At 42.5% G+C, this 17,987-nt stretch overlaps 3 long non-coding RNA genes across 11 annotated transcripts; all 3 read right to left on the bottom strand.

Moving 5' to 3' along the window:
- Positions 1 to 1,686: 1,686 nt before the first annotated feature.
- Positions 1,687 to 10,837, bottom strand: LOC125790252 (uncharacterized). 9 transcript variants are annotated; one of them, XR_007430060.1, is made up of 5 exons: positions 10,430 to 10,837; positions 10,111 to 10,352; positions 9,754 to 9,847; positions 8,554 to 8,672; positions 1,687 to 1,744 (listed from the first exon to the last, which is right to left on the bottom strand). It is a non-coding gene; the product is annotated as an uncharacterized LOC125790252 (long non-coding RNA). The 9 variants fall into 9 exon arrangements; XR_007430053.1 differs by lacking the exons at positions 8,554 to 8,672; positions 9,754 to 9,847 and adding exons at positions 2,212 to 2,305; positions 2,569 to 2,701 and having other exon boundaries at positions 1,733 to 2,088; positions 10,242 to 10,352; XR_007430059.1 differs by lacking the exons at positions 8,554 to 8,672; positions 9,754 to 9,847 and adding an exon at positions 2,212 to 2,656 and having other exon boundaries at positions 1,733 to 2,088; positions 10,282 to 10,352.
- A 722-nt stretch (positions 10,838 to 11,559) lies between these two features.
- LOC125790253 (uncharacterized) lies at positions 11,560 to 12,273 on the bottom strand. The gene is made up of 2 exons (XR_007430061.1): positions 12,157 to 12,273; positions 11,560 to 11,945 (listed from the first exon to the last, which is right to left on the bottom strand). It is a non-coding gene; the product is annotated as an uncharacterized LOC125790253 (long non-coding RNA).
- A 554-nt stretch (positions 12,274 to 12,827) lies between these two features.
- On the bottom strand, positions 12,828 to 13,384 carry LOC125790245 (uncharacterized). The gene is made up of 3 exons (XR_007430041.1): positions 13,317 to 13,384; positions 13,009 to 13,109; positions 12,828 to 12,933 (listed from the first exon to the last, which is right to left on the bottom strand). It is a non-coding gene; the product is annotated as an uncharacterized LOC125790245 (long non-coding RNA).
- Between the last annotated feature and the right edge of the window lie 4,603 nt (positions 13,385 to 17,987).

Here is a 17,987-nt window from a genome sequence, read left to right on the forward strand (position 1 = left end):
TAATCACAGCAAAAGGTGGCACTACAAAATATTAACACAAGGGACCAAATAATATTGAACACCCCACTTTTCAGTTTTTTTATTCTAAAAAAGTTGTGCCAAAAGATTGAAAAGTTCAAGGGGGCTGAATACTTTTGCAAGGCGCTGTATATTAGGTCAACATATTATGGTCAAATTATATTTTTGTAGCTTATAATGGGCAAGAATGTTAATGATCTTCAGGTGGTTATGTGTCATGGTTCAAGATTAATGAATCATGGCCCCTAAATGAAGACACCGAATGACAAAATACTGATATTTTGATTACACAGGCAGAAGAGTTTCAGAAAATGTCAGAGGACCAGCTTGCAAGAATAGAAACAGAAACACAGAGCACTCAAGTCTGTGATTACCTTCGCAAGAATTGGCTGACAAATGCAGAAATGTGGTCCAATTTTGGACGTTTGTTTTATCACCACCAAAGTGAAACAAACAATGTCGTTGAGTTGTAAAATCTGTATAAGCTTTACATGCTTGATTCACATTTTATAAATGTAATTAATATGCAGTCAAGTTACAGTATTATGACTACCTTCTCATTTTTTACGCTCAGTTTTTTTCAGCTTCACTGAGCATATAGAAGCACATTGTTGTTCTATAATGAAAAAAATAATAGTCCTTCTCTGCATACTTTGTAAGAAGGTGGTAACAATATTGTGACTTAACTGAGGTTATGTAAGCAGATTGTTTGGTTTCTATTTTAATTTTTTTTTTCTTTTTTTACTTTGTGTGTGGGGATATAAGATTTTTCCTAGGCCTCAAGTATGGTTTCTTCTGCGGCTATTCAAACAAAAGAGTTGACGATCTTCTCCGTTTGCTGAATGATGACGTTGTGCCGTACTACAAGTAAGCATTTCTATGAGAAAAACCTTTTTACTGCACTTACAATAGATCACTCTGTGTGTAATACATTTATATAACATAAGTTTCACATTTTGAACTGAATTATAGAATTAAGGTAACTTTTCAAATATATTCTATTTTTTTTAGATAGCCCTGCGTAGTCTGTTTCTCATTGAAATTGTAAAGAACAACTATTAAAACAATTCTACACTTTTATTTTAGGTAATTATACAGAGTGAATTGCTCAAGTTTAACATGAACTGGGGAAAAAACAAACAATGTTGTTTAATTAAACAGGCATTTGGGAGATCTGCAGGCTGCTGGCAGAACAAATTCAAAATCTCCCCAGGATGTGTCTGAAGCTGCACAAAGGATGAAATCTAATGGACTTGGCCAAAGTGTGACCTACAACTCAGAAGGCCAGTTTAGCATTCCCTCAGAGACCATTCCTGGTCATGTGTATTCTGTGAACTTGGTTTATATGACTTGTGATTGTAAATATGCTTTAAAAGGCAATGTGTGTAAACATTTAGAGTTTGCAAAGATGATTTCTGCTGAAAATGGAACAGAGGTTGAGGACATACGCCAACGGGTGGCAAATGCACTCTGGACAGCCCAAGATTACACTGTGCATATGAACTCTGTTATAGTGGACAGTGTGTAACACTGGTGGTGGGTGAGCCAATTCAAGAAAATTATTTTTATAATAATAATGCCAACTCCCAAAACAACCAACCCACCCAACACCTGCGCACACCTTAGTTATCTGGGCACCATTCCCCCACCACTGAATTTAGTTACCCACACACAACCACGACAAATACAAAATAGCTCCCCACTGGAGGATGCCCCACCACAGCACCTAAAAGAAAAAAACAAAACAAAAAAAACAACAAAATTAAAAAACAAGATGAGTATTTTAATTATTTAACCTAATTAAAACAATTTGCCCTCTTTACTGAATATCATGCAACACTGCCCCTTTAAGATCAAGAAACAGACAGTATACAGGTCACCAGCACCAATTATTACCACCAATAAACATGGAAGTATAGGACAATATAGTAGAATCAACCGTGTATATAAAAAAAAATATAATGGTAATAATACAAAAAAAAATTAATGCTTGAATTCTATTAAACAAAAAAAAACAATAAACAAAACCAAGAACCAAAACAAAACAGCGACTGGTGCCAACAGGGTAGCCTACAGCAAGGGGATGAAAAACAGCGTTAATTTATTTATACATCTCCCTTGTTTTTTTTTCTTCACATAGGCAGACACACCTCACACCAGCATACTCACACACACACACAAACATCCTATTACCTTCAACCACTATAAGATGAACCTTCAGAGGTTCTCACTGGGACTGGTCTGCTTTCAGTAGTTAATTATCCACTCTCCTCTACAGAGAGAGATTCTAAATTAAAAAAAAGAATACAAAAATCACACCAGCTTAAAATCAAAACCTACCTTAATACACTAAATTGTCCCACCAATATTGGCTTACTGCCTGTTTAAATTCCATATATTAAACAATTTAGTTATATATTTTAAAAACAAAGTCTTAATATACATGTTTAAACATTCCTATACATATACAAACGCCCTCTACATACCCTTGTCATGTTTCCCTTTTATGCCAGATACACAGATTAATCACTAAATTCATAAAATACCAACCTAAAACTTACAGTTGGCCAACACTGGGCTCCTCAACTCTCAACACCTTTTACATACACCTGTAGCCAACTTCTCTACAGCTCTCATCCTGTAGGATGTAACACCAGCATATCAGTCAACTACACACACACAACTTTAGTAAAACTAAATAGACACCAAATGTATACTCACACCAGCATAGTCACACACCGTTTACAGCACCACACGGAGTTAGATCCTAAGGCGCTCAGACAGGTCTCAGTCTGTAAAAATATTACACCAGCCATCAGTTAGCAATTTATAGCTTACTAGCACTATTAAACACCAGACTTGTACTTACACCGCAGAATCGCGCCGCACTGCCGACTTATGCCGCTATCGTTCACCACGCCAAACAAATGCAACTGCGCAGGACCGGTAATATAACAACCCCGCTCATCTGCGCAATACGTCACTGCCGCTGTCCAACGCAAAACCAGCTTAAGAGTACCTTCTCCTCTACAAACCATCTTTACCTGTGCACTATGTCATCCCTGCCCAGCGGTAAAGTCTGACTCGATAGTGTAGTCTCCTTAGCAAATGATCTTTATGCAAGAGTCGCGGACCCACTGCAGTACGCTATAAATGCGGCCGAACATTACAGTCTCCTATGTAAACACTCTTTAGCCCCCCATTCCTGGTGTCTCCATTTAAAAGGGCCATAATGGAACTATACACCCCCTACAGGTCGTTCCTGTCACATCTACCCCCCATGAATTTGTCCACGTCCCGTGGGCAATCCTACTGCCATGGCCTAAACATAGTCTCAGCTGACACTACTTCTAACCGAGCTGTAGCCTCCAGCTCTTCTCCCTTATTCAAACCTACAACTGATCTAGGTAGGTGAAAAGGATTGGTATGCCGACCTGCTGTACCCCTATTGGATCATCTGACTGGCTCGGGAGGTAACTCTACCAAAGACCCCATCTCGCTAGCTGGCTCCTCCCTTAATCTACAAGGTAACACTCTAGGGGGGTCGGACAACAGCCTTCCAGCTACCCCATTCGTTCCCATTAACCCCTGTGATACTTCTGACACACCTTCCAATTGCCCACGAGATAAACAAGGCAGGGATTGTTCCTCTAATGGGACAAATGTTGGCTCTCCCATAGTTGCAGAGGGCAAAGCCGATTGAGGGGCCAACAAAACCTCTGGCAGCTCTTCAAACACCTGAGCATCTTTCCTAGAATCTTTCCCCACTGCCCTTGACGGCCCACTGTTAACAGCAAAAAGTTCCCTCTCTTGCTCCACTACACTAGCAGGAATAGGGCGCAGCTCTGACCGGTGGATATTGAACTCAGTCAAGGTGCCATCGGTCCGCCGCACCTTATACAGTGTTCCTACCTCATCCAAACACCGTACCACCTCAAATACCTCTGGGCCCCATTCATCTTGTATCTTATGCCGCCCCCTAGGATGATTGTGCCTATACACTCTTGTACTAGATGGAACAATGGGACAGGGATGAGTATGCCGTGCTCGGTATGCCGCAGCAGCCTTCAACTGCTTCTCTGCATGAGAAAACACTCCTGCCAATCTCTCACGATGCTCTTGTACCCAATCTCCTACCTCCTCAGACTCCAACTCCACCTCCCCACCCAACAATGAATCAATAGGAAGGTGAGGCTCTCGAGCAAACATCAGCTCATAAGGGGAGTGTTTGGTGGACTGGTGCACGGTGGTGTTGTAAGCAAACACCACTGTAGATAGATGTTGTGGCCATCGTCTTTTCTCCCCAGGAGGTAGTGTCCTCAAAAGGTCGTGAAGCGTTCTGTTAAACCGCTCACATTGGCCGTTGCCCTCTGGGTGATATGGACTAGAACGACTCTTTTCTATACCATACATCTGACACAACCGTTTCAACAATTCCCCCTCAAAGCTTCTTCCCTGATCAGAATGGATTCTCTTTGGTACCCCATAAGTATAGAACCATTTTTCCACTAGAGTCTGAACTACGGTGCTAGCCTTCTGGTCTCGTGTCGGGTAGGCCTGGGCAAACTTTGAAAATACGTCTGTGACAATCAACACGTTTTCACGACCATCACTAGACTTTTCCAGTACAGTGAAATCGATCGCCAGTATGTCTAAAGGCTGTGAAGCCAATAGACTCCCCAAGAAAGGTCTCACCTTGGGCCTTACTGCCTTAGCTGCCGTGCACCGGCCACAATCATTACACCATCTCTCAATATCTCTGTGCATCCAAGGCCAATAGCATCTCGCTTGGACCAAGTTTACAGTCCTCTCTACCCCCTGGTGACCGTGATTATCATGAAGGGCAGTTAGCACTTCTGTATGCAGCACATGGGGTAGCAGGAGCTGAAACCTCTCCCCTACCCCAACTGGGTTTCGAGACACGCGATACAACAATCCTTCCCTGTCTCGAACACGATTCCACTGACGCATCAACTCCAAAACTTGTCTATCCAACTGAGCTCGCTCCATCTTTGAGGGGAACCTTCCCCGTCGCCAGTACCCCAAAAAGCATTTAATCACTGGGTCTTCTGCTTGTAATACCACCAAATCTTTCTTACTCCTAGTTGGAACTGCATCCACAGGTTCCATTGAGGCGACAGCCACTGTTAACTCCTGGAACTCTTGTGGAACACTCACTCCAACAGCCACGTCCTCCATTCTACTTGGAGATGAAGGCAGTGGCAACTGTGACAGTGCATCAGCGTTTTTATTCGTTTTACCAGCACGATAAATTACCTTGAAGTCAAACAAGGCTAGCTGGGCAACCCAACGCTGCTCCACCGCCCCCAACTTTGCAGTCTGCAAATAACACAGCGGGTTATTGTCGGTATACACTGTGAAAGAACTCCCTAGAAGATACTCCCTAAATTTGTCAGTTACCGCCCATTTCAGTGCTAACAGTTCAAGCTTCATTGCGCTATAGTTGTCCATATTTCGCTCAGTAGGTCTCAGTCCTCGACTTGCATAAGCAATCAGTCTTCTCCCCTCTGTGCACTCCTGAGATAACACGGCACCCAAGCCCAGTGAACTAGCATCTACTTCCAGAACAAATGGTTTTGAAAACTCTGCATATCCCAACACTGGAGCAGTCACAAGTTTAGTCTTAAGGGTATTAAATGCTTGTTCACAGTTTGTGTCCCAATGGTCCTGTACTGACCCTGCCCTTCGATTTAGCCCCTTCTTAGGTTGCAACTTGGCAACTAGCCTGTGCAGGGGTGCAGCATGTTTAGCGAATCCCTCAACAAAGCGTCGATAATACGACGCGAACCCCAAAAATGAACGGAGCTGAAACAAAGTAGATGGAACCTTCCACTCTGACACCTCTGCAATCTTATCTGGGTCTGTGGAAACCCCTGCTGCTGAAATTACATGTTCCAGATATTTGACTTCTGTCTGAAAAAAATGACACTTGCCCAACTTCAATTTAAGACCATTCTGTTTCAACCGTTCCAACACAAGTCTCAACCGTTCCATGTGCTCTGAGAATGTTGAGGAGAATACCACCACATCATCCAAATATAATAACAGGGACTGGGGCATTACACAGACCGAATGGCATACGCTGGAATTCGAACAGCCCAAATGGGGTACAAAAGGCAGTCTTTGCCTGGTCCTTAGCAGCTACTGGGACTTGGTTATAGCCACTAGCAAGGTCTAAAGTAGAAAAATACCTCGCTCCAGCCAGTGCATCCAATGACTCCTCAATCCTAGGGAGAGGAAATGCATCTTTCCGAGTCTTGGCATTAAGATGCCTATAGTCTACACACAAACGTATAGAGCCATCCTTCTTTTGAACGACCACAATGGGAGAAGAGTAGGGGCTACAACTCGGCTTTGCTATGCCACACTCTACCAGTTCCTCTATGTGTGCCTTCACTAGTCCATATTGTGAGGGTGGGAGCCTACGATATCGCTGTCGTACTGGGATGTCATCCAGCAATGGGATCTCGTGCTCTACAAGAGTTGTACAACCCAAATCCCCTGTTTCTTGGCTAAAAACAGAAACATACTGCTCAAGCAATGCTTTAACCTCTTGTTGTTCCTCACAATTTAAATTAGGCCAGTACACATCTCCTAAATCTACCAGTGGTGAGTTTTGCACTCCCACTGACTGAATATATGCTACTGGACCCTGATCGTCTTCCTGTTCAGTAAAGAAGACAGGGAGCCGTGCTGGACACACACTAACCATACTAAGTTGCCCAAGGGCAACCTTTGGCTTAACCCACTGATCTTGATGACCAACATTCACTACTGGGACCACCAAACTACCCTTCTCAACAGGCAACAACACACTAGGAACCAATAACCCCGGGGGAAGTTCCTCTCCTTGGTCTACGGTTTCTAATAAAACTGCACGCACGCAAGATGCCAAATCTTGCCGGCACGTGGCTGGCACCAACCTCAATGTGCCAGCAGGAATCCGTACTGCAGGGCCCCTTGGCGTTACAGCTAAACCTATATGACCAGAACTAGGTAAATGTTCTAAAGTTTGACACTCTGAAAGGGCTAAGCCCCACCCTGGTGCTGCTGCTTGTAGAACTGAGGACTGAAACAACTGATCTCCATGTTGGCTAAACAACTCCCTATAACAGCTGACCAACACATTCATACCTAGGACCCCAGGTACTAAACCCTTTTTCTGCTGAGTGAGCACATCCTCTGAATCTTTTACTACTAGGATACCCATACGAGGTAAAAGCTTTCCCAACACTTCTACATCCAGCTCTACATAGCCAGAATATGGAATATCCAAACCATTGGCAGCTTTAAGACGCAACCCCCTACAACACTGTAGTTGTTCCTGCACCCTAGGCTGAAAATGTGACAAGAAAAAGCTCTCCGTAATGGTAGTCACCATTGATCCTGTATCCAAAAGGGATGGCACTACTACTCCATCCACTACTACATTAACTACTGGACACTGTCCCACCAACCTAGGACCAATGCCACAAGACCCGTGTGACCCTGAGCCCCGAAAACCCTTATCCAGCATGTGGCTCTCCACGCTGGTGGGAATTAGTTTCCCTGTGGCTGCCTTTGAGAGTTTGATGGTCCTACTGGCCTTCCAACCCCCGACCTCTCTCTTGCTGGAGTGGCCTGTTGCCTTTCTAGCCCAGGACAATACCTAGCTATATGTCCTGGCCTATCACAGTGCCTACAAATTGGCCTACCGTCAGATTCAAACCTCAAGCGCCTTGTTTGGTTAATAGCCCCACCCCTTAATGGCTGGTGGCTAGACAACTGCGTTAAAATAGCATCCAACTGTATCTGCTGCTTGCGTAAACACTCTTTTACTTCCACCATTTCATTAGAGGAAACAGCACCAGTAACTGCCTGTGTATCACACCCAGCCTCCCACTGGGAGTCACATGAGAAAGCCCTACTACGTGTAGAGGCTCCACGCTCACCTTCTACTACCCAGCGCTGTGCTTCGCTACGAACAGTCAAAAAAGATATAGTAGGATCACTACGAACCAACCGTTTTAGCTCTCGACGGAGCATGCTGTCCTTCACATACTCTATAAACTGGTCTCTCACCAAGCTGTCAGAATTAGCAGCAAAACCTGGGCTCTTATGTTTTACCACTTCCATTAACGACAACAAAGCATGTGAGAACTCTCTCAGTGTTTCCCCATCCCGTTGTCTGCGTTGAAAAAACTGCTTTTGAGCCTCTACATGGGATTGTGAGCATCCAAACATCTCCAATAAAATGGTTAAAACACGCTCTGGGTCTCTGCGGTCTGCTGCTGGACGAAACTTTATTTCTAATTTAGCTTCTCCATCTAATAAATCGTAAAGAAATAATGCTTGCTCTGGGGGTGTCATGTGTCTACTAGTCAAACATTGCCGAGCCTCTTCTACCCACTCCTCTACAGGTACATGATCCTGCGAAATTTACGCATTTACGCTCACGAGGAACATAGACATAACGTTCTGTAACCTGTGCTGGTGTAGTGAAAGGATCAGTCTGTCTATTCTGTAACGACTGACCTGAAGTACTTGGTTCTCCTGACACTCTCTGGCGAAGACTAGCATTGTCTGCCTGCAGCTGCTGAACCTGTTCTGTCAGAGTCCTAATCTGCTCTTCCTGGTCATCCATGGTCTTATACCTGGCACATACACAAAAAAACTATTTAGACACAACAATAACACATGCACACACAAACAGCCTTCCCAGGACTCAACCAGTCGCTGTTCTTAGTTTTGTTTTTAAACCCTTCAATAGAAAAACAAAAAAAAACAAAATAGAACTTTGCCCCCTACTTAATCAATGCCGTCTCTGGACAAGATCCTGCCGACTACGGCAATTATGTAACACTGGTGGTGGGTGAGCCAATTCAAGAAAATTATTTTTATAATAATAATGCCAACTCCCAAAACAACCAACCCACCCAACACCTGCGCACACCTTAGTTATCTGGGCACCATTCCCCGCTTACAGGGGTCTCAACTGAATGAGCAGAAATGGCAACCAAGTAGAGGGCAATCAATAACAATCTTTATTATAAACAATAAAAAAAAATATTTATGAACATAAATATGGACATGTAATAAAGGTCACTGTGGTGGTCGTATCACTCCAGGGGGAGTTCTTCTACTTAAAAAAAGAAATAACTCACTGCACTACTTGCAAACAAAAAGAGAACACTCGTGAATTTAGTTACCCACACACAACCACGACAAATACAAAATAGCTCCGCACTGGAGGATGCCCCACCACAGCACCTAAAAGAAAAAAACAAAACAAAAAAAACAACAAAATTAAAAAACAAGATGAGTATTTTAATTATTTAACCTAATTAAAACAATTTGCCCTCTTTACTGAATATCATGCAACACTGCCCCTTTAAGATCAAGAAACAGACAGTATACAGGTCACCAGCACCAATTATTACCACCAATAAACATGGACGTATAGGACAATATAGTAGAATCAACCGTGTATATAAAAAAAATATAATGGTAATAATACAAAAAAAAAATTAATGCTTGAATTCTATTAAACAAAAAAAAACAATAAACAAAACCAAGAACCAAAACAAAACAGCGACTGGTGCCAACAGGGTAGCCTACAGCAAGGGGATGAAAAACAGCGTTAATTTATTTATACATCTCCCTTGTTTTTTTTTCTTCACATAGGCAGACACACCTCACACCAGCATACTCACACACACACAAACATCCTATTACCTTCAACCACTATAAGATGAACCTTCAGAGGTTCTCACTGGGACTGGTCTGCTTTCAGTAGTTAATTATCCACTCTCCTCTACAGAGAGAGATTCTAAATTAAAAAAAAGAATACAAAAATCACACCAGCTTAAAATCAAAACCTACCTTAATACACTAAATTGTCCCACCAATATTGGCTTACTGCCTGTTTAAATTCCATATATTAAACAATTTAGTTATATATTTTAAAAACAAAGTCTTAATATACATGTTTAAACATTCCTATACATATACAAACGCCCTCTACATACCCTTGTCATGTTTCCCTTTTATTCCAGATACACAGATTAATCACTAAATTCATAAAATACCAACCTAAAACTTACAGTTGGCCAACACTGGGCTCCTCAACTCTCAACACCTTTTACATACACCTGTAGCCAACTTCTCTACAGCTCTCATCCTGTAGGATGTAACACCAGCATATCAGTCAACTACACACACACAACTTTAGTAAAACTAAATAGACACCAAATGTATACTCACACCAGCATAGTCACACACCGTTTACAGCACCACACTGAGTTAGATCCTAAGGCGCTCAGACAGGTCTCAGTCTGTAAAAATATTACACCAGCCATCAGTTAGCAATTTATAGCTTACTAGCACTATTAAACACCAGACTTGTACTTACACCGCAGAATCGCGCCGCACTGCCGACTTATGCCGCTATCGTTCACCACGCCAAACAAATGCAACTGCGCAGGACCGGTAATATAACAACCCCGCTCATCTGCGCAATACGTCACTGCCGCTGTCCAACGCAAAACCAGCTTAAGAGTACCTTCTCCTCTACAAACCATCTTTACCTGTGCACTACGTCATCCCTGCCCAGCGGTAAAGTCTGACTCGATAGTGTAGTCTCCTTAGCAAATGATCTTTATGCAAGAGTCGCGGACCCACTGCAGTACGCTATAAATGCGGCCGAACATTACAGTCTCCTATGTAAACACTCTTTAGCCCCCCATTCCTGGTGTCTCCATTTAAAAGGGCCATAATGGAACTATACACCCCCTACAGGTCGTTCCTGTCACAAGTGGTACACAGCTAGGCATTGTAAACATGGAGACAGAAAAATGCTCTTGCTTGACAAGTAGCTTAGGAGAGGCATGTGCGTGCTTGAAGGTGTTGTGGAACTTAACGCAAAAGCCTCATACGGAGGAATCAAATCCACCTGAAATATCAAAACCAAATGATCACACATATTCAATGGCAAATCAGGCACAGACACTGCAGCCAAATTCATCAAAGTGGTGTATAAAGAAATTAGTGACTGATTTAAATGAATGGTGTAATAGCACAGACTACAAGCCATCCCTTGATATGTTTTCAGCAGTGAAGCATGCTCACCACATAATTTTTGGGAAATACACTAGGATTTGCAGAAAAAGAAAGATTGAGAGACTCCATCCTTACAGAAAATCTATCGAGTTGTCTAGAAAGAGAGCTTTGAATGTGCACAACTATCAGCTTGCAAAACCTGGTAAGAGACTTCTTTATACTTCCCGTCCAGATTCGACCTTCCAAAAGAAACGGGGAAAGCCTTCCAGCAACCGCGCAAAGTCAATGAGGGATGTCTACACAAAAGACTGAGAATCCTACTATTAGTGCTACTAGCTCCAATTGCTTATAGCAAATTTCGATGTAATCTGTATGTAACTTTTAAAATGAACTGTCTTTGTAGTTTAAAACCTCAGTATGCAATTACAAGAAGTGTGTTATGTAATTGTTTGAGAAGAGAGGGAGAAATAACTTCAAGTATGCTGCTCTTGTAAAGGTTTTAATTTCCAAAGTTAAGCATTAGCACTGACAAAGTTTTGTTTTATTATTTTTTTTATGTGTTTGTAAAGTAGTACAAAAGTTAACATTTGAAAAAAAGTACACAAAATACAATAAAGAACTATCAAGTGGAAAAGCTTTTGTTAAAGACTAGTACTTTTTTTAACTGCAAACTAAACAAACAAAACACTGCTGCATGCACAGCACAATTGCTTTAACTTTCTTCTGTAAGCTGCCGTATGACTTGACGTAGGTACGCCTCCAGAATTTGAACAGAGACCTCAAATGTCTTTGGCCCCAGTCCATGAGTCACTGTGTTGTACCGACTCATGAACAGAGCCAAGCCATTTTTGGTTTGTCCTAAGAACTCCCTGTTTGGAAAAGGCAAAGCAATATGTTAAAACCAAGTAAGTTTAAGTATTTCAAGGTGACAGTCTTGATTGTATTAGCATAAAACCAGTGACAGGGTCTTCGCAGATTAACTACTTTTGGGGTAAGAAGCAAACTTTGTACATTTAATCTCAATTCTATTTATTTAACAATTTACTGTACACGGTTTTATACAAAAAATATTTTACTTACTGAACAGACTTTGCTTTCAGGAGATCTGTTGCCTTGTCCTGTGAAGATTGCTGAGTTTCAGCAGCTGACTGGAAATCTATATGCCTACTGGCAAGCTTTCCCAGGTCCACAGCTAGGTCAACAGCTTCATCTGTAAGAGATTTTTAAGGAGAAATACAACTGATTTTACAATCTCTCTATATAATTAAAGTGTCACAATGGAAACCAAGTCATTAAGAGTGGGTTTGGTGCAGCAATCTCTGTTCTAGAAAACACAGGGGTCATAGGAATCAGACATACACATCTAAGAGCTCGAAATGACAAGGTTATGATTATACACTTTTACAATAGTTATAAAAGGATTTTAGCCTTTAAATGGGGATACATAAATGCAATAAGAAGACTACTACGATACCAACTGCCACTGCACTAAAAGTAATAATATTCTATGAAAAATGGATGTTCTTTTTTTTGTACATGCAGATGTTTTAAGGCAAAGTAGTATCAACATTCCACATAAATCTGTTTCAATGGTAGGATAAATATATTTGATGTATTCGCACTGTATATACTGTGACCTCTCCTATTAGCGCTTTTGTCAGGATATCTGTACATTTAACTATATATATATATATATATATTTAGTATGGATGCTGAGGTTACCTTCTGTTAATTTTGAACACATGCAGGGAGTCTTTATTGGATTTTGCTGTCCGCAGATATGACACAAGCCCATTTAAAGACAGAAACTCTGGGGGACCAATGCGACGCTGAATTTCATCCAGGCTGACGCGATACCTGTAAGTTACATGAAATAATTTATTTGGCATATTAAAAAATGTCAAAAAAAAGAGAGAATAAACTGTTTTATACCTTCTTTTTTCTCTGAAATTGCTTGATTTCAGGAGGGATTCCACCATGAAGACTTTTTCAGTGGGTAAGAAATTAACTGGCCTGTCTCCACCTATACAGGACTAATTGAAGAATTATATTAACATTTAGCTAAATCAGAAGTAGACAAAAAACTGCAGTGTTCAGGAAACGTGCAGTATGCTGTATCTAATACAAGTTAAAATCTATATTAAATATCTACAAAATTGATTTGGAAGTGTGCTTTTACTTAGGTTAATTGGTGTTTGCAGAGTTAAAGAATCAAACTTTATTGCATGTGAAGGACATACCTGAGCTTGTGGTTCTTGTACAGGCTCTTGTTCGATACCTTTAAAGAGATTTGGACTGGATTGGACCTGGGGAAAAAATATCATTATCAAAATAGAATTACAAACCACACTACTGTATCTAATGCTGCTATGAGGGTAGTGACCACACTACTGTATCTAATGCTGCTATGAGGGTAGTGACCACACTACTGTATCTAATGCTGCTATGAGGGTAGTGACCACACTACTGTATCTAATGCTGCTATGAGGGTAGTGACCACACTACTGTATCTAATGCTGCTATGAGGGTAGTGACCACACTACTGTATCTAATGCTGCTATGAGGGTAGTGACCACACTACTGTATCTAATGCTGCTCTGAGAGTAGCGACCACACTACTGTATCTAATGCTGCTCTGAGAGTAGCGACCACACTACTGTATCTAATGCTGCTCTGAGAGTAGAGACCACACTACTGTATCTAATGCTGCTCTGAGGGTAGTGACCACACTACTGTATCTAATGCTGCTCTGAGAGTAGAGACCACACTACTGTATCTAATGCTGCTCTGAGGGTAGTGACCACACTACTGTATCTAATGCTGCTATGAGAGTAGCGACCACACTACTGTATTTAATGCTGCTCTGAGAGTAGCGACCACACTACTGTATCTAATGCTGCTATGAGAGTAGCGACCACACTACTGTATCTAATGCTGCTCTGAGAGTAGTGACCACACTACTGTATCTAATGCTGCTCTGAGGGTAGCGACCACACTACTGTATCTAATGCTGCTCTGAGGGTAGTGACCACACTACTGTATCTAATGCTGCTCTGAGGGTAGCGACCACACTACTGTATCTAATGCTGTTATGAGGGTAGCGACCACACTACTGTATCTAATGCTGCTCTGAGGGTAGCGACCACACTACTGTATCTAATGCTGCTCTAAAAGTAGAGACCACACTACTGTATCTAATGCTGCTCTAAAAGTAGCGACCACACTACTGTATCTAATGCTGCTCTAAAAGTAGAGACCACACTACTGTATCTAATGCTGCTCTGAGGGTAGTGACCACACTACTGTATCTAATGCTGCTCTGAGGGTAGCGACCACACTACTGTATCTAATGCTGTTATGAGGGTAGCGACCACACTACTGTATCTAATGCTGCTCTGAGGGTAGCGACCACACTACTGTATCTAATGCTGCTCTAAAAGTAGAGACCACACTACTGTATCTAATGCTGCTCTAAAAGTAGCGACCACACTACTGTATCTAATGCTGCTCTAAAAGTAGAGACCACACTACTGTATCTAATGCTGCTCTAAAAGTAGTGTACACACTACTGTATCTAATGCTGCTCTGAGGGTAGTGACCACACTACTGTATCTAATGCTGCTCTGAGGGTAGAGACCACACTACTGTATCTAATGCTGCTCTGAGGGTAGTGACCACACTACTGTATCTAATGCTGCTCTGAGGGTAGTGACCACACTACTGTATCTAATGCTGCTCTGAGGGTAGAGACCACACTACTGTATCTAATGCTGCTCTGAGGGTAGTGACCACACTACTGTATCTAATGCTGCTCTGAGGGTAGTGACCACACTACTGTATCTAATGCTGCTCTGAGGGTAGAGACCACACTACTGTATCTAATGCTGCTCTGAGGGTAGTGACCACACTACTGTATCTAATGCTGCTCTGAGGGTAGTGACCACACTACTGTATCTAATGCTGCTCTGAGGGTAGAGACCACACTACTGTATCTAATGCTGCTCTGAGGGTAGCGACCACACTACTGTATCTAATGCTGCTCTGAGAGTAGTGACCACACTACTGTATCTAATGCTGCTCTGAGAGAAGTAACCACACTACTGTATCTAATGCTGCTCTGAGAGCAGAGACCACACTACTGTATCTAATGCTGCTCTGAGAGCAGAGACCACACTACTGTATCTAATGCTGCTCTGAGAGCAGAGACCACACTACTGTATCTAATGCTGCTCTGAGAGCAGAGACCACACTACTGTATCTAATGCTGCTCTGAGAGCAGAGACCACACTACTGTATCTAATGCTGCTCTGAGAGCAGAGACCACACTACTGTATCTAATGCTGCTCTGAGAGCAGAGACCACACTACTGTATCTAATGCTGCTCTGAGAGTAGTGACCACACTAGTGTATCTAATGCTGCTCTGAGAGCAGAGACCACACTACTGTATCTAATGCTGCTCTGAGAGTAGTGACCACACTACTGTATCTAATGCTGCTCTGAGGGTAGTGACCACACTACTGTATCTAATGCTGCTCTGAGGGTAGAGACCACACTACTGTATCTAATGCTGCTCTGAGAGTAGTGACCACACTACTGTATCTAATGCTGCTCTGAGAGTAGTGACCACACTACTGTATCTAATGCTGCTCTGAGAGCAGAGACCACACTACTGTATCTAATGCTGCTCTGAGAGCAGAGACCACACTACTGTATCTAATGCTGCTCTGAGAGCAGAGACCACACTACTGTATCTAATGCTGCTCTGAGAGCAGTGACCACACTACTGTATCTAATGCTGCTCTGAGAGTAGTGACCACACTACTGTATCTAATGCTGCTCTGAGAGTAGTGACCACACTACTGTATCTAATGCTGCTCTGAGAGCAGAGACCACACTACTGTATCTAATGCTGCTCTGAGAGCAGAGACCACACTACTGTATCTAATGCTGCTCTAAAAGTAGCGACCACACTACTGTATCTAATGCTGCTCTAAAAGTAGCGACCACACTACTGTATCTAATGCTGCTCTAAAAGTAAAGACCACACTACTGTATCTAATGCTGCTCTGAGAGTAGAGACCACACTACTGTATCTAATGCTGCTCTGAGGGTAGTGACCACACTACTGTATCTAATGCTGCTCTGAGAGTAGTGACCACACTACTGTATCTAATGCTGCTCTAAAAGTAGAGACCACACTACTGTATCTAATGCTGCTCTGAGAGTAGAGACCACACTACTGTATCTAATGCTGCTCTGAGAGTAGAGACCACACTACTGTATCTAATGCTGCTCTGAGGGTAGTGACCACACTACTGTATCTAATGCTGCTCTAAAAGTAGAGACCACACTACTGTATCTAATGCTGCTCTGAGGGTAGTGACCACACTACTGTATCTAATGCTGCTCTAAAAGTAGAGACCACACTACTGTATCTAATGCTGCTCTGAGGGTAGTGACCACACTACTGTATCTAATGCTGCTCTAAAAGTAGAGACCACACTACTGTATCTAATGCTGCTCTGAGGGTAGTGACCACACTACTGTATCTAATGCTGCTCTAAAAGTAGAGACCACACTACTGTATCTAATGCTGCTCTGAGAGTAGTGACCACACTACTGTATCTAATGCTGCTCTGAGAGTAGTGACCACACTACTGTATCTAATGCTGCTCTAAACGTAGAGACCACACTACTGTATCTAATGCTGCTCTGAGGGTAGTGACCACACTACTGTATCTAATGCTGCTCTAAAAGTAGAGACCACACTACTGTATCTAATGCTGCTCTGAGAGCAGAGACCACACTACTGTATCTAATGCTGCTCTGAGAGCAGAGACCACACTACTGTATCTAATGCTGCTCTGAGAGTAGTGACCACACTACTGTATCTAATGCTGCTCTGAGAGTAGTGACCACACTACTGTATCTAATGCTGCTCTGAGAGTAGTGACCACACTACTGTATCTAATGCTGCTCTGAGAGCAGAGACCACACTACTGTATCTAATGCTGCTCTGAGAGCAGAGACCACACTACTGTATCTAATGCTGCTCTGAGAGTAGTGACCACACTACTGTATCTAATGCTGCTCTGAGAGTAGTGACCACACTACTGTATCTAATGCTGCTCTGAGAGCAGAGACCACACTACTGTATCTAATGCTGCTCTGAGAGCAGAGACCACACTACTGTATCTAATGCTGCTCTGAGAGTAGTGACCACACTACTGTATCTAATGCTGCTCTGATAGTAGTGACCACACTACTGTATCTAATGCTGCTCTGAGAGTAGTGACCACACTACTGTATCTAATGCTGCTCTGAGGGTAGCGACCACACTACTGTATCTAATGCTGCTCTGAGGGTAGCGACCACACTACTGTATCTAATGCTGCTATGAGAGCAGAGACCACACTACTGTATCTAATGCTGCTCTGAGAGCAGAGACCACACTACTGTATCTAATGCTGCTCTGAGAGCAGAGACCACACTACTGTATCTAATGCTGCTCTGAGAGTAGTGACCACACTACTGTATCTAATGCTGCTCTGAGAGCAGAGACCACACTACTGTATCTAATGCTGCTCTGAGGGTAGCGACCACACTACTGTATCTAATGCTGCTCTGAGAGTAGTGACCACACTACTGTATCTAATGCTGCTCTGAGAGTAGAGACCACACTACTGTATCTAATGCTGCTCTGAGGGTAGTGACCACACTACTGTATCTAATGCTGCTCTGAGGGTAGTGACCACACTACTGTATCTAATGCTGCTCTAAAAGTAGCGACCACACTACTGTATCTAATGCTGCTCTAAAAGTAGCGACCACACTACTGTATCTAATGCTGCTCTAAAAGTAGAGACCACACTACTGTATCTAATGCTGCTCTGAGGGTAGTGACCACACT

The sequence above is a fragment of the Astyanax mexicanus genome, unplaced genomic scaffold, assembly GCF_023375975.1.
Source record: "Astyanax mexicanus isolate ESR-SI-001 unplaced genomic scaffold, AstMex3_surface scaffold_35, whole genome shotgun sequence".
NCBI classification, from domain to species: domain Eukaryota; kingdom Metazoa; phylum Chordata; class Actinopteri; order Characiformes; family Acestrorhamphidae; genus Astyanax; species Astyanax mexicanus.